Source organism: Brachyistius frenatus, unplaced genomic scaffold, assembly GCF_029030835.1.
Source record: "Brachyistius frenatus isolate BFR_SWC_R1_liver_20210118 unplaced genomic scaffold, ASM2903083v1 Contig_93, whole genome shotgun sequence".
Classification (NCBI taxonomy): Eukaryota; Metazoa; Chordata; class Actinopteri; family Embiotocidae; genus Brachyistius; species Brachyistius frenatus.
Window position 1 is genome coordinate 146,212 of NW_027210692.1, and position 8,531 is coordinate 154,742.

Sequence of the window (8,531 nt, forward strand, 5' to 3'; positions counted from 1 at the left end):
AATTTTCACAGCAAAAAATATCAGTTTGTAACTATAAATATCCAACAACAGGGGGAGCTATTGTCTTACTTTTGCCAAAATTAGCAGGTCAGACAAAGGAACAGCTGATTTTACATCATGCACACTTTGATATGTTGCAATCCATAATCTTAACCTCATGCAAAAAGAAAAAACAAATCTGAACTCCCAAATCTTTGATGAACCCATTGGTGTTGGTAACATTTTGATGAAAAACAAATGCTCCAAGTTGCACTGACTTTAGTCTACCACCAGGGGTCATCATCCACACGGCTCTTTCTATTGTCCTCAGTTGCTCCCTGAAAAAGAGTCACGCAGTGGGAAAAGAAAATGAAAAGGGCCATCTCTCTAGGCGGAAATGACACTTCAATGAGTTGTTATGAATTCTGGGATGATGTCATCCTTTAGCATCAAGACTGTCCCACAGTGATGAAGATCTTAAGGAGTAACATAAATCAAGCTTTGTCATTATCTCCTCTGGTTTACTGTGTGTTGCTAGTGCAAACTGGGTCCCGGTCTGTCTTCTGCAGCATGGCTTTGATTGAAACATCCAGCCTCAGAAGAAACCTTGGCCCGATTCCAAATGGATTATTGCACTTGTGGGTTATTGATACCGTGACCTTCACAGAATTAGAGGAGTGAGAATGAGGCCGAGAAGAAACAGTGTGTCAGACATGGATGCAGACAGTGGAGTATGTGGCACCCGCCAAGATGCCCTTCAGGAGTCCCAGGCCCCACCTTGTATGGGAATCCTGTCCCTGAGTGTCCACCCTCGACCACAAGACCACATCCCAAAATGCCGGAAGCCGCCGGACAAGAGGGACACATATTTAGCAAAAACAGCTGGTGAGCCGCCAAATGTGTCTCCGTCTGCAGAAGCACTGGCAGTTGATGAGAGGACGGTGCTATTTGGGGAAAACCCACAACAGTTGGACATGAAAAAAAAGGAATTACTGGAATGGCAAATGGCATCCAAATGTCACGGGCTGGACTTCAATCTGTTTCCAGCAAAAATGCTTGTCATTTTATTGGCCAACACCATCAAGCTGGAGCAGCACCAGCTAATGTCGAGACACTTGTTCAGCAACTTGTGATACAGAAAATACACACATGCACATTTCTACACCAGTTTAATCGCTGGATATTGTGCAACTTTGTGTGTAATGGACAACTCGAGCCACAACTTGGTGAAACATTCTCTTGATTTAAAATGTGTTGTTCAAATAAACCAAAAAACATTTCACATAAAGCCTCAGACAAACTGACAGGAAAAGCCAAGTGAAGCTACAGACAAACACAGGCGGACACATTAACCTGAAAAACAGTGAAGAAGGCTCTCAAGTGATCTCTCACTGGGGTTTTAAATGATTTAAAAGTTATAAAGCCTTCCATGAGAATAATTTGTTGTCCACCTGAGCACAAAAATTACTGGTTTCACTTGCTAGTGTGCCTCTGTAGTGAGATACTTCAGCTTGTTCGGTTGAACGGAAACTTGCTTGAGTTTCCGCGGCACTTTTTGGAATCTATGAAACCTTTTAAAGCACTTATATTGAAGACACATTGATCTTGTCCATTTGAGCAGTGCTTGATACATTCAAGGTCATAACTTGGTACTTCACCCATAGTTTTTGGCTTGTTTATTCTATAATAATTGTTTTTTGAGACATCTATTTTCCTTAAAATGGACTAGTAATATACAACGAATCTAATTGGTACTAATGCTTTACTAAATTAGATTTATCATAATAATTTCACTAAAAACAAACTCTTATCACAATACCTGAGTATTTAAGGGGTCGCTTGATGGTATTTCTGTATACGGACATTTCTTAAGCAATGACAAGATTTGTGAAACACCTGGAAAGCCTCTTCAGAGAAATCCATAACCCTAAAACGCATCCAGCCTTTATGATGTGAGTGCAAATGCCTACTAGATCAGCACATCCTGTAATGGAGTATGATTGATTGGTGTGGTAATCTATTAAATATAAATTACATGTAATATAAATTGCATGTAATAATTACACCTGGTGAGAAAAATATAAATGCTTGCCTCTTAAAGGCCCCAAACAAGCACCTAAACCAGGGTGGAACCTCGTAGAGCCTGCTTTGTTTTCCATTGCAACACCACCCATGTTGAAAGGGGTCTAATTATACATCGCAAAACCTCAACTCAAGAGAACACAACAGGTTTCTTTACATCGAGTGGAACAAAACTTCACATGTACTGAATGTGACCAGTCAAGTTGGTTTTGGACGAAAGCTGAGCATGGCAGCAACATCTGAAACGGAGAAACAGACAGGCTTTGTTAAACGCTGAGGTAAAGAAAATGTTCCAGTTGCTGACATTTTTTATTATGAAGCTCAGGAGAGACCTTGACACAGTGACTGATATTGTTTGTGGGCAGACCTGGCATTAGAGCGGCTGTCGGATGAAAGACGTGGAATAGACACTTTCTCAAAGGGATTTCAAACAGGCATCATTTTAAAAGACTTCTGACTTTGTGTTCATAGTAAATTTGAAGAGCTGATGTTGGAAACATAATGACCCCTAAACTGTCGTTATTACCAAGAATCTAAATCTAAGTACCATAGCATGTTGTGCGCTAAATGCTGTTCTCTGGTAGAAACTTACGAAACACAGAGTAATATTAAAATAACAGTTTGAAGTTTTGGGAAATGTACATGAATATGTTATGGATGAAATAAATCAGCGCGCAAATATGAAGCCCAAAGCTATAAACTCTGCATACAACCTCGACCAAAGTTTGGTTACATATTATATCTTTTTTTTTTTTTTTAAACAAAATGCATTTGTTTTTTTTAACCTCCCCATTGCTTCCCATCTTTAGATTAATCTCATCTCGTCAAGAGTGCTATTGATCTTCTCATTCAACCGTCTGCAAGAAAGCACTTAAACTCACCCAAATGTCAAAACGACTGCTGTAATGTCTGCATCGATATGTTTACACATGCAACGATGAACATGATGAATACGCCGGTTGAAGATGTCGGTCTGCGGCTGATCTAAATGACTCCTCTGCTGACTGATGCTTGATGAACGAAGCTCACGCAGCACAATCACAGCGGGTATATCTGCTGAGTGGAGGAGGAGTCTTCAGGACACATGAATCACAGATCAGACTGTATTGATCACTCGTCTGTTCCACTTCAACAGCAGGCAGAAAAGCCTTGATTAGTCAGACATACGGGGACTTCAGAGTGATCAAAGCGTGTGGAAGGGACAGAAGGCAAAGCATGTAATGCTTTTAAAAGAGGGTATCTTATCTGTTAATTAATCTGCTTCTGATAACATCAGCGGGCGCAGTATTTTCACTCCCGTGTACGTCACTTGAGTGATTTCCTCGGAAATGATAGGGAGCTCTGTGAGAGGGAGGATCAGAGAAGGTGGAAATAGAGAGATCAAAACCTCTGAAAACTTCTGCCAGCTGCCACCACCACACCCTCCCTCCGCGGGGGCCCGCGCTGGGATCCAGCGAGGGAGCCACGCCTCTATTACGACCTCTGAGACGGCCCATGTTCCCCTCTCTCAAACCTTTTATTTACACTGTAAACAAACACACAGGGCAGCAAATGCAATGACAGATTTATCAAATAAATATATATATATATACAGGGCTAAAGATAGACTTTTAGATCAGACAGGGGAGTAGTGAAAGTGCAGCGGAGCCTTGACCAACAGTGGACAGTAAAGATGTTTGCCAGATAAAACAATACGCCCACATTGCTAAAAATGGCATTCAGTGGAGTGTAAACCCGTCACAGTCCCAGTGGGAGTAAAATACGGAAAAATTGACCGTCCACGGAGCACTCTCTTTTTTTCTGCACTTAAAAACACTGTGATGGAGCCACAAACAAACTGTTGTTTTGTCTGTGAAAGCCCCCCCCCCCCCTCCCTCCCACCACCACCAGGGCTGGGTCATAAGTCTCAGTGAGCGTACATGTGACGGGTCAGAGGTAAAGAGGTCACTGAGAATGTGAGTAAGATTCGACTGGACGTGATGTTTAGACCTGAGGGGGAATTAAGAAGCACCCAATTAGTCAGACGGCTGATGAAAATGAGTGTAAACCATTGGGAAATAGTTTATTAATGGTTTCCAAATGGTGTGGCTGAAAGACAACTTTAAATATTTTATTTCATGTAATTATTTTTGGAGTTGATCTAGCACATCACAAATTCTTATTTAAGGCCGGATGACCAGTCCCTTTTATCAAAAGAGAATCCAAAAGGCTCAACGTAAATTGAAATAATTGCCAATAAGTTGGAAATCCACACCACTAACACGCAATATCAAGAAGATGAGTCATTCCTTAATATCTGATCATCAAAGTCTACTTTTAGATCGCTTTGTTTGCCTCCGTGGCGACAACATGTTATTGGGTTGTTTGTGCATATGTTCATTCCCTTCTTTTAAACACGACATTTCATGAACACCTTGAGGGGCTCTCTTCCAACTGGGTACACATATTCACTCACCCCCAAAGACGAACTGATTAGATTTTGGCCACAAACTTGACAAATCATACGCTAATTACAACATCACTTTGCCCACATGTCTATTAAGGTAAAATGGTGAAGGGATGACATTTTACATCCAAAAGATCAAAGGGTCAACTTCATTGTGACATTATAATCTCCTGTCAGTATTCAACACTATAACTCAGCAGCAGAGATAATTTCACATTTTGAAGATGTGTGTGAAGCATCCACATTTTAGAATTTGTAGTCTTTGCAGCAGCATCCACAGCGGAAGCATTATCTACAGTCTGAGTCTCTTAAACGACCAGTGTCTTCATGGCAGATGTGGGGCCTTAAAATCTTTTATAATGGACTTCTTGTTTCAAAAAGAAAAAGCCTCCCATTGTGGAAATATTGTGCCGTTTTCATGGTGAGTATATTTTTTCCTAATTTTAAAAATGTTGTCAATTCACACACGATTGGTGTTGTTTCTTTAGCAACACAACATAAATGAATGAGATTTATTGTGACATCTTTCTATGTTATTTTCTAACCAAAACCACTTTGTTGACAACTAGGAAAGTGTATTATTTTTAAGTTTACATACAGAAAGTATACCGGTGTCCCTTAACACCCCCCCCCCGCCCCCCCACCACAGAGACATCGCTCATCACATTTTCAGGCCCAGACAAAGAGGGCAGATAAAACCGTCCCACTCGTCCTCTCGGTCTTATCCAGAAGATAAAGTATCTCGGTGTTAAAATCCCACTGACCACTCCGTCTCCTCGCCCCGACGTATATCTTATCATGTGCTGAGAAAGTTTAGTCTCAACCCCGTCTCCTGGCAGAGCTAAACACGGGCCACTGTTTCTAAAATAATCGCTCCTCCAGAGTGTGTGCTGTGGGAACATTTCAATAATTAATTCAGACTCTCACTCTCTCTCTCTCTCTCTCTGTCTCTTACTCAAAGACATGCACATGCTCACCCGGCACGTCACGTGTTGTACATACAATCGGTATGTGCTCACATTTATAAAAAAAAAATAATAATAAAAAAAAATTACCAAAAATTCCACAGCTCTCTCATGAGGTCTTTTAAATAATGTGCGTGTACATTTTAAATAGAGGCCTGAGAACGCCTCAATCCAGCCTAAATCATCTGGTTGCGTCTCGCTGTGGTCTTCGGTTGTGCTGCTGCTCAGGCTGGCAGTTATGTGCAAAAAAAAAAAAAAAAAAACACGACTTGTCACGTGGCTGGTGTGGATTAAGCGTGCATTTTCATCTGCGGAGCCTGAATGTGTGAGTGAGTGTGAGTGAGTGTGTGTGCGTGAGTGTGTGTGCGTGCGCGCGCGCGTGTGTGTGTGTGTGTGTGTGTGTGTGTGTGTGTGTGTGTGTGTGTGTGTGTGTGTGTGTGTGTGAGGAGGGGGGGGGATACACAGGAAGGAAAAAAAGAAGGAACCGCCGGTCGAAAGACTGGATTTTCACTGTCTGCGGGCCAAATGCGGCACCTGTTTGGCCTTGAGGGGGGGAGGGGGGGGGGGGGGGGGGGGGGGGGGGGGGGGGGGGGGGGGGGGGGGGGGGGGGGGGGGGGGGGGGGGGGGGGGGGGGGGGGGGGGGGAGGGGGATTGGAGGGTGGGGGTGGGGCAGGGCTTGTATAATGTGTCTCGGCGTGAGCCGTATTGAGGACAGGTGTTCTGCTGGAATTCATAAACACCCTTCTGCTGCGGGGGCCCGGGTCACAGACGCTCCGGGCCTGGGAGTTCTGTGCAGGGTAAAAGGCCAAACACGGCTCGGAGAGTTTATTTCCCACTGAAACCACGCCTGCTAATGGGTCACAGATGATGACGCACTATTTCCCACCAAATTCAATACTGCTTTGGTGATTTTACGCGATTTCTGCCCTTCCTTTGTCACTGAATTGACATTGACGTTGTCCTTTGTCACACATATAAAGTATTTCAATCCAAAACGCGATGACATCGGTGGAGTGTTTTTTTTGCTTACGTTGTCGGTGCTGTCCGTCTCATCTGATGAACACGCACCCACACTGTGTTCATGAAGCCGACTGGTTGGGATTTTGAGTCATTTTTTTCTTTCGCTATATCTTTGATTGATCTCTTCCCCGCCCCCCAGACAGATTTATAAAATATGGTTTGACTTGATGCCTGAGTTTGTATTTATATCCTGAGTTTTAATCTTTAGTGTGCATGTGCCTTATAAGAAACACAAACTCCCACAATTCCCACAATGCATCTCAGACAGCATCCGTTATTAGATCTGTCTGCCGTCAGCTTTCAAGCTCCATCCCCAGGAGTTCGTTACGCAGGCTTTCAGTTACAAATTTGAAGCCACATGCAAGACAAATTCTCAAACTTGAGATTTCCCAGAGCCGCAGCAGACATCACTCAACTGTTTTCATGAGCCAAGTAGTACTGGTCATGTTCAGTACACTGAACCCCATGTATGAAAATTGAAGCTATTCCTCTTGGAGATGCTTTTTTGATAAAGAAAAAAATTAGGATGTGTCACATTGTTGAGTGTAAATTTTTTTTTTTTTTTTTTTTTTTTTTTTAATCATTTCACAGTAAAGTGCTAACATGCTTTAAAGGCCCGAGGACCACCTCCCCCTTCCCTCCCAGATGTTTTCTGTCTATTCCTGTCCGTCCCCTGTGGGGCTGGATGCTCGATCTGCTCTGGAGGAACTGAGAACCAAACACCAGATCAAAAAAGTAAAAACTGGTGGCCTGGATACGTCCACTTAAGTCTCCCTGGCTTTTCCCGCACTCCTCAAAAGCATCAAATCGCACTGGAAGCCCGTCAGACCTGGCCTCTACAGTATTCCCTCCAATTTCATTCATATTTACTCTGCGTATTTTCAACCTTGAAATCAAGTTTTTAAACTTGTATTTTTCAAGGGAGCCTGTTTTATCTGACTGCAGATATGGGGAATAATTCCTGGCCTTCCTTTATCTTTATCACATGGGCTCAGCGTGCTCTGAGGACCTTCAAGCTTCAATCTCTTCCTCCTCTCCGCTCCAGTTCACTCCGTAGTATATATGACCTCCTCTCCTCTCAGCAGGTTTGAGTCTGATTTGTGCACTGCAGCTGAACCGGCAACAAACCTGCAAACACAGCAGGCAAGTGGAGGTGAACGCTAATGAACTCGCGTGTCCTCTGTGAAACACACAGCACTATCTACTCCAACTCCAACTGCCCAGCGCAAACCGTTAGTCTGAGATCTTTCTTTTTCTTTTTTCTTTTTTTAAACTCGAGAGATAAGAGCGGACCGGTTGCAGGCACGCTGACGGCTGCTAATCAGCCGCGACACAGATGTGGGAAATATCAGAAGTGTCTGTTCCTGGACCGGGATCTGTGTCACCGGGAACACAGTCCAGACGGCACGAATGTGTGAAAGAGATGATCTCAGTCACTCTCAAGAAGCCCGGTGGAAAGAGCCAGACACTGATAAACTCTTGTCAATGAGGGTTTTAATTAGTCATCACAAGTGAATGTCATCCTGGACTGTGAGAAATTCAGAAGCTGGTTTTTTTTTTTTTTCTTGTTTGTTTTTACCAGCTCTGCCTGTCCCTCTCAGTAGGCCTACTCTTGTCATGAAGCCAGGCGGCCTTCTCGAGGGAAAGCTGATCCACCCGAGCCACGTTTCAGCGTCTTCCTTTGCCTAACAAAATTCCTACGATTCACTCAGTCTGAAAGGGAGCTTTGTGATTCAACCAAACACTGCCTACTTCTCCTTTTGGAAAAAAAAGGGTAAAAAAAGGAAGTGGGAGTGCACTCGCCCCAGTGGACTGCCTCGCCACTTGCCGAAAGGCTTTTCCCGCCTGGCTTTGCCCGTCTGTGACAGACCACAGACTGGCCCATAGTGGAAGACGCGCTGCCTTCAAGTGCTGCTCGTAAGACTTGCACCTCTAAATTCATCTGTAGAGTGAAGGCCCGGCCACGCATGAAACAAATTAGATTACACCGTTCGACATGTCATTTCAGACAATATCTAAAGATAGAGTGTTTATATTGT